This window comes from Oreochromis aureus, linkage group 9, assembly GCF_013358895.1.
Source record: "Oreochromis aureus strain Israel breed Guangdong linkage group 9, ZZ_aureus, whole genome shotgun sequence".
Lineage (NCBI taxonomy): Eukaryota > Metazoa > Chordata > Actinopteri > Cichliformes > Cichlidae > Oreochromis > Oreochromis aureus.
In genome coordinates this window covers 40,205,253-40,218,789 of record NC_052950.1, presented here as the reverse complement: position 1 = coordinate 40,218,789, position 13,537 = coordinate 40,205,253, and the positions used below count along the sequence as shown (strand labels likewise).

At 41.9% G+C, this 13,537-nt stretch overlaps 1 long non-coding RNA gene across 1 annotated transcript; it reads left to right on the top strand.

Moving 5' to 3' along the window:
- Positions 1–8,513: 8,513 nt before the first annotated feature.
- Positions 8,514–11,670, top strand: LOC120441799. The gene is made up of 3 exons (XR_005614296.1): positions 8,514–8,523; positions 8,681–8,782; positions 8,979–11,670. It is a non-coding gene; the product is annotated as an uncharacterized LOC120441799 (long non-coding RNA).
- Positions 11,671–13,537: the final 1,867 nt, after the last annotated feature.

The window sequence follows — 13,537 nt, the reverse complement described above, 5'->3', positions numbered from 1 at the left end:
ACCATCCCAGCCTTGCCGTAATGGTCCATTTGATTCACCTTTATTGTTTATTTTATTTTCACTTGCTGAATACGGGACAGACTTTACTGGGGAAAGAAAGGGAGAAAGAAAGAGGAAAGAAAACAGCGGGGAAGAGGGACGGGAAAAAGGGCAAAAACCAAAAACCAACAGAATAAGCAGACAAAAAATACATATATCGATCATCTGGATCACCTGTTGAGAAAGAAAGAAGAAAGCAAGCAGAAGAAAACGAGAGTAATAAACATCATCACAATGATCTATGGGAATATGACAGTAAATACTAAATGGTAAATGGCCTGTATTTATATAGCGCTTTTTACTAGTCCCTAAGGACCCCAAAGCGCTTTATATATCCAGACATCCACCCATTCACACACACATTCACACACTGGTGATGGCAAGCTACATAGTAGCCACAGCCACCCTGGGGCGCACTGACAGAGGCGAGGCTGCCGAACACTGGCGCCACCGGGCCCTCTGACCACCACCAGTAGGCAATGGGTGAAGTGTCTTGCCCAAGGACACAACGACCGAGACTGTCCAAGCTGGGGCTCGAACCGGCAACCTTCCGATTACAAGGCGAACTCCCAACTCTTGAGCCACGACCCTTTTCCCTGCGGTGGGGAGAAGCAGACCGCCCCGACTCCGTAGCAGCAGGGAGGCCCCACATTCCAGACCCCAGTCGGATGGCCAACTCCTCCTCCCAGCCCCCCCGCTCCAGCAGGCCGCAGAGAACGGGGGTGTGTGAAGACTCCAAACCTCCCTCCACCCACTCATATGTAGTGTTGATGCATGTGTGTTCTAAGGTGCATTTAAAACCCAGGAGGGCATGGAGCCTTTTTTGTGCCACGGACCGGTTCATGTCCGACAATATTTTCACGGACTGGCCTTTAAGGTGTCGCAGATAAATACAACAAAATAAAACCAGTACCGCTACAAAAAAAAGATTTATTCATAACATATGGGAAAAGACCCAGGGAAAGCGAGTTAACAATAAAAACGATTAAAAAAATAATGATAAAAACCGACAAAACCCTAAAAACCGTAAAGTTCACACCGAGCCTCAACTCTTGCGGCCTGTTACCAAATGACCGGTCCGTGGCCCTGGGGTTGGGGACCGCTGGTGTACATAACATCAGAACTCAGGCTCATTATTGTGTTTAATTAAGCACAGACATGATTAGAAGCAGAATGATGCCAACATTTGTTAATATATTTTTCTTTATTTATGTGTATTATCAAGTAAAAATGCCAACATGTTTCAGATTTTCACAGGTCTTAAATCGAAACCCTTTCCTCTGATTGATGAGTCTGATGCGAGTTCATAATCTCTACAGAGCTGCATGTGGATGTGTTAGAAGAGCTTGGTTTAATCAGTTAAAGAAATATGTGAGGAGGACACAGAGATGGCAGAGAGATATCAGGATATAGTGATCCCTGATCAGACTTGAGCTTCGAGAAGCACCTCATGTCATCATGGACCATCAGTACGATCCAGTTTGAGGAGCTGGAACCAATAAACCCAAATGAGCCATCCAACAGAAGAAAAACTGATCCTCAAAATAACCTCAACTCAAGGCCAATTGCTGTCCATTGTTCCAGAGCTGTGTCACTCAGAGTTCATTGCTCAGAATGAAAAGATGATTTTTTTCATGTTTTCCACCTGAGGACTTGCGTATGATTCAGGTTGGTCTAAGCTCAGAAAGCACAGTAAGAAAAGTGTCATGGTTCTTCTTGGGTTTTTTTCACTTAGATGTTTAAAGACACATTGACGGTTATCATCCATTTTCTTCTCTGACGTTTAATCTCTGCTGCTTCAGATTTTAAAGTAACTGAACTGGAAACATCGAAGCACATCGTCCTTCGTCTGGTCTTTGACTCCCTTCACTTTGTGGTTTTCAGTGTTTCTTTGTTGTGTCGTCATGCAGCAGCTGGGCGAGGCCGGCTGCTGGGCTGTTTCAGACTGTTAATAATGTACATATAGCAGCGGGAGGCAGGAAGAAGAATATTTATTCCTTCATTTGTTCTTGGTGTCCATGCCGTCCTCGTTCTCCTGAAGCACACAGAGAGAGACAATCATGGTGGACGATTTTAGCGTTTCGCCAACAGAATCACAGGTCGCGGTCTCAGCCCGGTCCTGTAGGTGTGGCTTCGCCTGAACCCTGTTGATGAATGGGTCTGGTGCAGAGGAGAACTTAATGAAAGCTTTTATTTATGTTGCTGATTCCAGAATATAACAAATAAAAACCTGTATACACTCTGCAACCTGTGTCTGTCACCTCACTGAGTCAGCCAATCATACTTTGTGTTGGGTGACGCACATAAAGCACTTATAAATGTTTCAGTTGTTTCATTTTTCTTAAGAACAGTTCCCTGATTTAACAGAAATTGTAAAAACAAACAAACAAACAAAAAAAACAACAACAGCTTTGATTTAAATAAGTACGAGCTGTTTATTTGAGGCTGGAAAACTTTACAAAAGAAAAGGCAAAGACAAAACTAACCAATAAACTAAGCTGGGTGAACTAAGATTAAAACATGAAAAACCCAGAGCATGGATACATTGGCTGTGTCCCAATTCAGGGTCTGCACGCTTGTAGTACGCGTGCTACGTGTACTACATACGGTGCGTACTATAAGTACGAGAGGTGCGGAAGTGAGAGGCTTGTGAAATGGGACGGTCTAGCCTTCGTCGTGCTGCCCAGGTTGCCTAGCAACCATGATACTAACCGCGAGAAATGTTTCATACAGCTTTGTGTGACAGAAATGAAGGAGAAAAAAATGTTTTGTTGGTCATTCATTTTTGTCATGACATCACTTTGATTAGTTGAGTATCTGAGGCTGAGACCACAGGACTGTAAAACATGATTGTTGGGCTTCATTTCTGTACTGAACAGTCATTTAAGATTAGTAAATAACAATTAGCTAATGTTGTTCATGAGACTAAAATCATCTCACTGTGGTAATGTAAATATAATATGGCCAATATTATAGTATTGTCAGATTATTATGATATATATATACACATTACAGCAGTGAGCTTGAACTCTGGGTCAAAGATTCAAGTTGCAGTTATTTATATTTCCTATCACCTTAAATCTCCACTCAAAGACAAGTATCTTTGACAGTATATATACAGATGTATTATATATAAGAGACAAATATTGTTCGTTTAATATGTTGGCATTATTACATTTGGCTCAATGCTTACATGTGTAAAAAGAAAATGTACGAGCTGTGATAACTGTTTCTGATAGAATGAAGATCAGACTGATATATGAAATATTCCTTTATTGGGTGAGAAAATCAGACCATGTCATAACTGCTTTAAGTCATACAGAATAGATATCAGAGCCTTAAACAGGCTGACTTCTGCTAAATGGGTCAAACTGGGCAGAAAGTCTACAAACACATAACATCCTTATAGAATATGATGTAACACTATAGATCAACTTACCTCAGAATATATAAAGCATATAAAAAATTACAGCAATATGATGCAACAAACACAGCAGTGCTACTAATCCAAAATACTCAAAGCTTCATAGAACTGAAACAAACATTTATTTTTAGCTCCATTCTGCTGCTGATACATACTTTAGGTTTCTGAATATTAAACTTGTTGCTGCCTTTCATAGTGTGTAACTTGAAGGCCCTGAGTACTTTCTCCCACACTGAAAACACTGGGATGATAACATTATTTGAACATTACCTAATAAGACTGATTCAGGACAGACAATTAGTTATGTTAAACTTTCCTAGCAGTCCTTCACAAACAGGGAACAGTCTGTCTATTCTCTCCATCTGTCAGCTGCTGCTGGCTCTTCCTCCTCCTCTTCCTCACACACTGCTGAGTTTGTCCTGGTGGATCATCAGGGGTGCAAAGCCTCATAGATGATGTGCAGCAGTGGGTCCCTCAGTCTGTCCTCACTCTGGACACTTGTAGTTGTCACACATGGAAATCAAATGTGTGATAAGCTGCAGGATTCAAACACAAGTGTAACTTATAAATACATGTTCATACTTTTATTCCACAATCAGAGAGAAAGAAACAGAGAGAGAGTGCAGGACAGACAGACAGGTGACAGTCTCAGGTGTACACACTGCTACAAAACAGCACAAGAGAAGGAGGATTTAGTGTTTGTGTTATTACGAGTGCTAAACAAGAAGAGTTCCCAGATGGTCCAGTGGACACATGTGTGACTCCTGTGATTAAAGCATCTTTCTTTCAGCTTAACAAGTGAACCGTCAGCTCGTTCAAACACACGTTAAAGTCCGTTTGGCTCGACACCACCGAACAGAGGCAGCAATATAACATAGCTAACATTAACAGTGCAGTGAATCCTGCTTGTGCCTTTAATTATCCATAAAATCATCACATTCTCTGTAAGATTAAGGTCAACTAATATCTATATATACATATACACACACACACACACACACACACACACACATACATATTTTGTCCACATCATCCTCTTCATGCATGTTGTCTTACTCCAAGCTGTATAGGCTCGAAAGCCTACTACCAATTAAGCATATTAGGTGATGTGCATCTCTGTAATGAGAAGGGGTGTGGTCTAATGACATCAACACCCTATATCAGGTGTGCATAATTATTAGGCAACTTCCTTTCCTTTGGCAAAATGGGTCAAAAGAAGGACTTGACAGGCTCAGAAAAGTCAAAAATAGTGAGATATCTTGCAGAGGGATGCAGCAGTCTTAAAATTGCAAAGCTTCTGAAGCATGATCATCGAACAATCAAGCGTTTCATTCAAAATAGTCAACAGTGTCGCAAGAAGCGTGTGGAAAACCAAGGCGCAAAATAACTGCCCATGAACTGAGAAAAGTCAAGCGTGCAGCTGCCAAGATGCCACTTGCCACCAGTTTGGCCATATTTCAGAGCTGCAACATCACTGGAGTGCCCAAAAGCGCAAGGTGTGCAATACTCAGAGACATGGCCAAGGTAAGAAAGGCTGAAAGACGACCACCACTGAACAAGACACACAAGCTGAAATGTCAAGACTGGGCCAAGAAATATCTCAAGACTGATTTTTCTAAGGTTTTATGGACTGATGAAATGAGAGTGAGTCTTGATGGGCCAGATGGATGGGCCCGTGGCTGGATTGGTAAAGGGCAGAGAGCTCCAGTCCGACTCAGACGCCAACAAGGTGGAGGTGGAGTACTGGTTTGGGCTGGTATCATCAAAGATGAGCTTGTGGGGCCTTTTCGGGTTGAGGATGGAGTCAAGCTCAACTTCCAGTCCTACTGCCAGTTTCTGGAAGACACCTTCTTCAAGCAGTGGTACAGGAAGAAGTCTGCATCCTTCAAGAAAAAAACATGATTTTATGCAGGACAATGCTCCATCACACGCGTCCAAGTACTCCACAGCGTGGCTGGCAAGAAAGGGTATAAAAGAAGAAAAACCAATGACATGGCCTCCTTGTTCACCTGATCTGAACCCCATTTAGAACCTGTGGTCCATCATCAAATGTGAGATTTCCAAGGAGGGAAAACAGTACACCTCTCTGAACAGTGTCTGGGAGGCTGTGGTTGCTGCTGCACGCAATGTTGATGGTGAACAGATCAAAACACTGACAGAATCCATGGATGGCAGGCTTTTGAGTGTCCTTGCAAAGAAAGGTGGCTATATTGGTCGCTGATTTGTCTTTGTTTTGTTTTGTTTTTGGATGTCAGAAATGTATATTTGTGAATGTGGAGATGTTATATTGGTTTCACTGGTAAAAATAAATAATTGAAATGGGTATATATTTGTTTTTTGTTAAGTTGCCTAATAATTATGCACTGTAATAGTCACCTGCACACACAGATATCCCCCTAAAATAGCTAAAACTAAAAACTACTTCCAAAAACATTCAGCTTTGATATTAATGAGTTTTTTGGGTTAACTGAGAACATGGTTGTTGTTCAATAATAAAATTCCTCAAAAATACAACTTGCCTAACAATTCTGCACTCCTGTATATATATATATATATATATATGTGTGTGTGTGTGTGTGTGTGTGTATGTGTATATATATGTGTGTGTGTGTACACACACACACACACACACACACACACACACACACACACACACACACACACACACATATATATATATATATATATATATATATATATATATATATATATATATTTAGAAGTAGAGGCTTTAAAACCAAGTAAACACTGAAAGTACAAACATCACTAATATCACATAACTTTGCCGACATGTGGCCAACAGTAATGTTTTAATGTTTTAATGTTCTTAAACATTCGCACATAAATAAGTGACATAATATTCAGTACTTACTTTTGACAGTTCACTCTTCCGCCGCTCCCTTCTGCCTTATTTTGCGGCAAAATTATCCACACCCACCGCCGCGCTATGAATTGTGGATACATGGGACCACGAAGCGTGCACCGGACCACGCTTGATATTTGGGGAAATCGACAGCGCATTTGGAGTATGCATTTGGAGTACACTTCGAATTGGGACAGCCGTCGTCGTCGCGTGGCGATGACATAATCGCACTTAAAATGCGTACTTCAAGCGTGCATACCCTGAATTGGGACACAGCCATAGAAAAACTTCGAAATGCGACATGAACACACAGACTAAATTCACACAGGAGGTTATCAGGGGAAGTGGAGACACATGGAGAAACACGTGATTAGAATGAATATAACGACATCATAGGGAAGAGTAAAATTAAACACAGTGAACACAGAAAAACAAGACTTTCAAAATAAAACAGGAAACGTGGAAAGACATAGATATGACAACACAAGCTTGAGAATATGGAACACACAGACCTAAAACACATGACAGACTAGGCAAGAAATAAAAACCAAGGCCACAGATGATAGTAATGGCTAAACTAAAACTTAACTAGACCCTAAATAAGAATAACACAAGAATTTATAATCACAAACTTTACATAAGAAACTCAAAAATACAGAATACAATCAAAATGCTGGTTCAGAGACCCAGCCCCTGACAGGTATTCTGGATAAATCAGTTTTGTGACCCACAGATCTTTAGTTTCAAAGGCTGTCAGGGTTGAGATTATTGTGCCGGTCCAAGCCAAGAGTGGAACGTACAGACAAAGTAAGGACAGAATCAGAAGTTCTGTTAAAATCATCTAAAATCAGAATTTGGAGTAAAAACTGAGAATTAACTCTGCAAACAGTTTGGGTACAAACCCAAAGTTCACAGTAAAACTGAAAGGTTCAGTAAAAGCTGGAGTCCCTTTCAGATATTTTCTGTAAAAATCAGTAACCCTCCCTTTTCAAGCTAAAATATCTTGTATTAAGTAAAAAATCTGCCAATGAAACAAGTGAAAATTGTCTAGTTTTTTTTCTAGTTTTAAGATTTACTGTCTTGAAACAAGTTCCTTTAGCTTACTGAAATGTTGCCCTTTAGCTGATTCTGTCTTATTTTAAGTGTAATGAGATAATTTTGACTAGAAATAAGACAAATACTCTTGGTAAGATTTTGAGTTTTTGCAGTGTGGACCCAGAATGATTTTTCAGGTGTTCTTGTTGAATCCTTAGAACAAGGGTGTCGAACTCCAGGCCTCAAGGGCTGGTGTCCTGCAGGTTTTAGATATCACCCTGTTTCAACACACCTGATTCAAATGATAAGTTTATTACCAGGCTTCTGGAGAACTTCAAGACATGTTGGGGAAGTCATTTAGCCATTTAAACCAGCTGTGTTGGATCAAGGACACATTTAAAACCTGCAGGACACCGGCCCTCGAGGCCTGGAGTTTGACACCTGTGCCTTAGAATCACAGGGCAGGAGTTTGTGCTGATTGGTGGCTTTAAAGCAGGGGTGGGGAACTCCAGGCCTCATCAGCCAGTGTCCTGCAGGTTTTAGATGTGTCCTTGATCCAACACAGCTGATTTAAATGGCTAAATTACCTTCTCAACATGTCTTGAAGTTCTCCAGAGGCCTGGTAATGAACTAATGATCTGATTCATGTGTGTTGACCCAGGGTGAGATCTAAAACCTGCAGGACAACAGCCCTTGAGGCCTGGAGTCCCTCCCCCCGCTTTAACAAACAGAAGATCTGATCTGTAGGGAGCTGCACCTCCCTTCAGTAGGTCCTAGTAATCACCTGATGACATACTTTAAATTTACACACAACATCACATGCTTAAACTGTCCTGTCACATGACTCAGAGACTTTAGTCTGATTGAGGTGCTCGGTGCACCCCTACCTGTAATGTGAACAGATACACCTGAGCGCTGCTGGGTCATAAAGCCCCTATCACCCAGTGTAAATGACAAACAACTTCCTGTCACTGACTTCCTGTTTCTTAGTTGTTTCTTCCAGTGTGTGACCAGCTCACAGTAACTGGAATGATGGAATTCAGTGATTGATGGCATCCCTGATTTCACAGACTGTCAGTGAGTTCGGAGGGAAATCAGGTTCGTGTGTTTTTACATCAGACCAGTCAGACCAGTCCGTCTGCATGTTGCCCTGGTTACTAAGGTGTGTCTTAGTCAGCATTCACCTCTCAGTGTCTCTGACAATTCATTCAGCTACTGTCTCTCTGTCTGAGGATACTGTGAACTCTTAGGTATTTTTTCAGGTATTAACCTAAATTTAAACTGATTTTAGTCATTTTGTTACTTTACACTCTCACAAGGTTTAAAAGTGGTCTTCCATCCCAGAGCCCTGCCGGCCAACACGGACTACATCTTGTTGGAGTTTTACTCACGTCTGTGGGCCCAGTGTCTGGGAGTCACTGGTAAGCTTCCTTTTCTAAAAGAAATCAGTCAGAAATTTATGACTGCTCAAGCTAAGACAGTGCTGTGGTCTCCCTTTAGAGAAAAAGGTTTCCATCCTAGGCCTGTGAAATTAATGAACTGTTATTCCTGGGATTCAAAGAAAAAAAAAAGATACACCGGTGCTGCCATAGCCTCTCTCTGTTTCCCCATCTACAGTTCACTGGAATATGCTTCCACTCCCCTCTCCATCGGGGTGTGACACCTGTCTCTGCCTGATCCAAACCATCATGGAACTGCAAATATGGATCTCCATCTGCCAAGTTAGATATCAAGAATAGTGCATAGATTTGATAATTACAGTGGGTACTGTCACCAGTACCTCAACAGATGCAGAGTTGGACTCCATTAGTTGTGTTTTCCCACCTGTGGCTGTGGCTGCTCATCCTCAACACCTGCTTTCCTCTGCCTATAACTCAGACAGGCTGGGCTTTATAGGACCTTTAATGCTTTCTGGGATGGGAAACATGCTTTTGGTTTAGATGGGCTCCACTGAAACAAATCTGGGACTGCCATACTGTCCACTAACAAATCACGCAGTGTACACCATACCCAAAAGACTCCAGCAAGTATTTCTCCACAACTGCCCACACGTGTCAACCAATCCATCAGTGATTAGAAAAAAAAGTAGATCCTAGTTCCTATGATCTCACTTCCACTCTGAACACTGATACATGTTCAACTCTGATAATATTTTTGATATTCCTGTCCTAAGAACTAAAAGTCTGCTGTGTCATCCAATTTATGAAGTATTCACGTACAAACTAAATTTTTATTTCTACCTCCATACAGCCTGGTTAAGTTTGGTTTTCTTGGTGTTAGATGACTTCATAGTAAACTGGTTTTATAACTTGAAATGAGCTTGTGAGGTGAATGATGCGTGCAGGTTTGAGGCGCTGGGTTTTAAAGTAAAGTGTAAAACCCCTGATGTCTGTGCAGATATTGACCACCCTGCTAGGACTAGGTAAGCTTTTTATTTATCATCCATGGTTCTTTTGTGTGATTGAATCACTTAAGCTGGTGATTTTAGTGCCCATGTTGACAATCGTACTGACTCAGTCACTACCAGTTCCTCATGAAACTGAAGCCATGTGATTCAAAACAGCATTCTGTTGGGCCTACATGTAATCGTGGGCATACTTTGAACTTGGTGTTTACACGTGTCTTCAGTTTTAACTCCATAATTTTATATTTTATTATTTATTTCGACAGACAGGTACAGTATCAGAAAGTGTTAATCGTTATCTAAGAAAGCAACAGGCCTTTTAAGGTTACACAGAGCATCCACTTGTTTGTGTTGGACACTGAAATATGTTGATTAAAGTGGAATTACCGAAGAAAGTCAACATTTCAAAGCTGACGAGAGGCACCCAGAATGGCTAACTGAAGAATGGACAGTCCTGATGCCTAAGGATCTCCAGAGGGGACCAGTTCCATTCAACTACCAGCCAATAACTTTCTTAGCACAACATGGAAGCTCCTGTCGCATCATAGTGGTGAAGATGAACAGGCACATGGTTCAGTACATGACCAGGGCACAGAAAGGAAATGGCAGGAATATCAGAAGAGTGAAACACACCTGGATCCTGGAATGGAAAACATTCAGAAATTGTATCCGTTCTGTCACTAGTTAGCTATCATAAACTGATTAAAGTCTACAACTACTGACGCAAGATGGCACTGCGCATGTTCGACAAACTTTAACTATAAACACTTACTTCTCAAATCCAACTTCACAGACAGAGTTATATCTATGACAGGTTTTGGGAACAGGGATCCGTGGCGTAAATAAGCCTTTGTATATGTAGTGTTTCCTGTTCACCTTCTGCTTTCATCTGGAAAGCATCTGAACCAGACGGTGTTTCCGAAAAGGTGCTCAGGGCCAGTGCTGACCAGCTGTTACAGGTCTTCACATGAATTTTCTGTTGCTTCTTGACACAGGCTTTCATCCCAGCCTGCCTGCAGTCCACTTTACCCCCCAAAATAATCTGCCAACAGCCTCAATCACTTCTGCCCCATTGCACTTGCACCTATCATCACTAAGTGCCTGGAACGTCTGGTCCTAACCACCGAGGCCAACCTTCCTCGCTTTCTAGACCCCTGCCTGTTTGCCTATGGAGCAAATATGTTGACAGAGGACACAATAGTCATCATGCTTCATACCATGTGGAGCCATTTGGAACATCGAGGGAGCTACGTCAGAATGCTCTTCATCAACTTCAGGTTCATCTTCAACACAGCTATCCCCAACTGCAGAATAGAAAACGCTGAAAACGCTCTCTAAGACCATGCACGAACACTCGGGAATTGATAATCCGCTGGAGGGCTGGATGACTTCGGTCTTCGGACAGTGGAAAGGGTTTGTACTTTCAATTATGCTTTCATTGGTTGTGCTGGTGGGCATTTTGGTGACCTGTGGCTGTTGTCTCATTCCTTGTGCCCGAGCTCTGTTAGAAAAGGTGATTACGAAGGCGGTGGACTCGGGAGCAGAAGCCCACATGCCCATGATGCCCTTGATGGACATGGGAGTCGCTGTGTGGGACGAGGAGTGACGCACCTGAAAGTATGGTGACCTCTGGTCAGCCAGAGGTCAAAAGGGGGAATGAGGGGTCTGACAAAATGCTTTTGCCATTATGTAATCTGTAATTTCCACATAGTATGCTGATCAGTGTGATTTTCAATGATTAAACTGTAATAGAGACGAGCAAACATAGTGGCAGATCTGAGAGGAAAAACCCTTTGTTATGAAAATGATTTTAATCTTTTATACATGATTGCATTTGAGCTTATTAAAGAGCTGTGGCTCCTGGTCCAGTGAGGGTCAGAAACTCTTGGCAGGCGTTAATGATCAGCCAATACACGGTGAGGAGGACAGGAGCTCTGAAAGGAATCGCAATACACCTGCTTACATGACATACGCCTGGAGTTATTTTTATCTTTTATTACTTATATCCTTTAGAGCTAAGATTTAAGTTTTTATCATCTATCCCTTATAGCCTTTTGAGTAAGTTTTAAGTTTCATTTGAGGTTCATTTCAAGTAAGTTTCCTTCATGGTTTGAGTAGCATCATTTGAGTGTGACATTTAGTCTAGAAGTCACACATAGTTCAGCTGTGTACGAGCGCAGGCCTTGTGTCTGGCGAGGGCGAGAGGTGTGAGGTGAGCCGGGTGCAGGAGAGGTCATGACACGCACACAGCACTCACTCACACACACACACCTACACACACACACACAGTAGTAGACTCATTTTAGTAGGTAAGAAGTAAGATGTGTTTTGCTGTGATCGCAGATTGTGTCGGCGTATTGTCAGATGGTTACAGGAAGTGTACCAGATGTTCTGGGAGATAAGAATGCGTTCATGGTGCGACACCGGAATGGAGATGAGACGTAATGTTCTTTAAACTATGTTAAAAGTTAACGGAACATTTTGTGGTTTAGGTTGACGTAGGCTGTACTGTGTCTGCTTTGCAAAAGAGGGGGCTTTGTTGTCTTACCCCTATAAAACCTTTGTCTAATTATTGTAAGTTCAGTTCCATCACTGATTTTGCACAGTGTTGAACTCCGCGCGTGTAATTCAATAAATCTTCGCTTTGATCATACCTTCTGGACCAGAGTTGTTATTTGCTTGTGAGCCCTCCGTACTCCTTTCTCCAATTTTTGAATCCTAACAGTGCACACAGGGTCATGAGCAGACGTCCCATTGTACCTCGGCAGACCCGACAATGTTTGCACGAACACGCTTTGAAGCATTACGTTATGGACCACTTTTCACACATGGTTGGTTTACCCACACAGCCGGCTGTAGCTTTTCAACTTACAGCCCGACACACATCCTAAAAACAGCCGAGAGAGCACAGACTACGCCCGAGAGTCGTGATTGCAGATGCCGCTCAGGTGGGTCCACTTCTCCTGCAGCGGCACTGCAGACCACGCCCCACCACACACATCAAACACGTAAAATAAATATTTATGCACTTTTGCATTCACTTTTTGTTTTTTGTTATTTTTACACAGTGTTCTGAATGATGAACAATGGTCTACAGCCAATCTTGTGTATTATTATACAAACTTTCGTTGTAAGATTCAGATAACCATTTAATAAAAGCTAAATATTTTATATGAGAGTAAGAAAGAAAAGTATATCTTTGTGTCCACCTTTCCCTGTTAATGCCCTACCTGGCCCCCCGGCAAAAGCTTTGCTAGATCCGCCCCTGCACAGTTACCAGCTGTCAGCTACACAAAAAAGGAGCTTGGTGTTTATTTGTCTCTCAGAAACAGTTCATAACTTCCCTTCAACTCATTCATGTCACCTAAAGGGTAAACCTGTTTCTCCATCACCTGTTCAGCTCTGATGATTCAGTAAGGACATCTCCTGGTTTGGGCCAGCCGTTTTTACAGCTGTGGCTCCAGCAAACATCAGCTGATACTAGAAATTAAAAGCAAATGAATTCTAACAACAGCTGATCAAGCTTAAACGTGCAGCTGTTGTTTAGCGCGATAAACAAACAAGAGAGAAAAGCCGATCATTGATCAGTTTCATGACTGAAGTTTCAACAGGCGAGAGAATGACAGGGGAGGCTGTCATAAAGTTCAACATCGGTAACATCGGTAACTTAGCGTGCACAAAGCTGTATAGAAACTCCGTCGTGCTAGCTAGCACGCAGTACAAGTTATTGTAAGTGATTGAAAAAGTCAGCACAACGAAAATAAACTACACC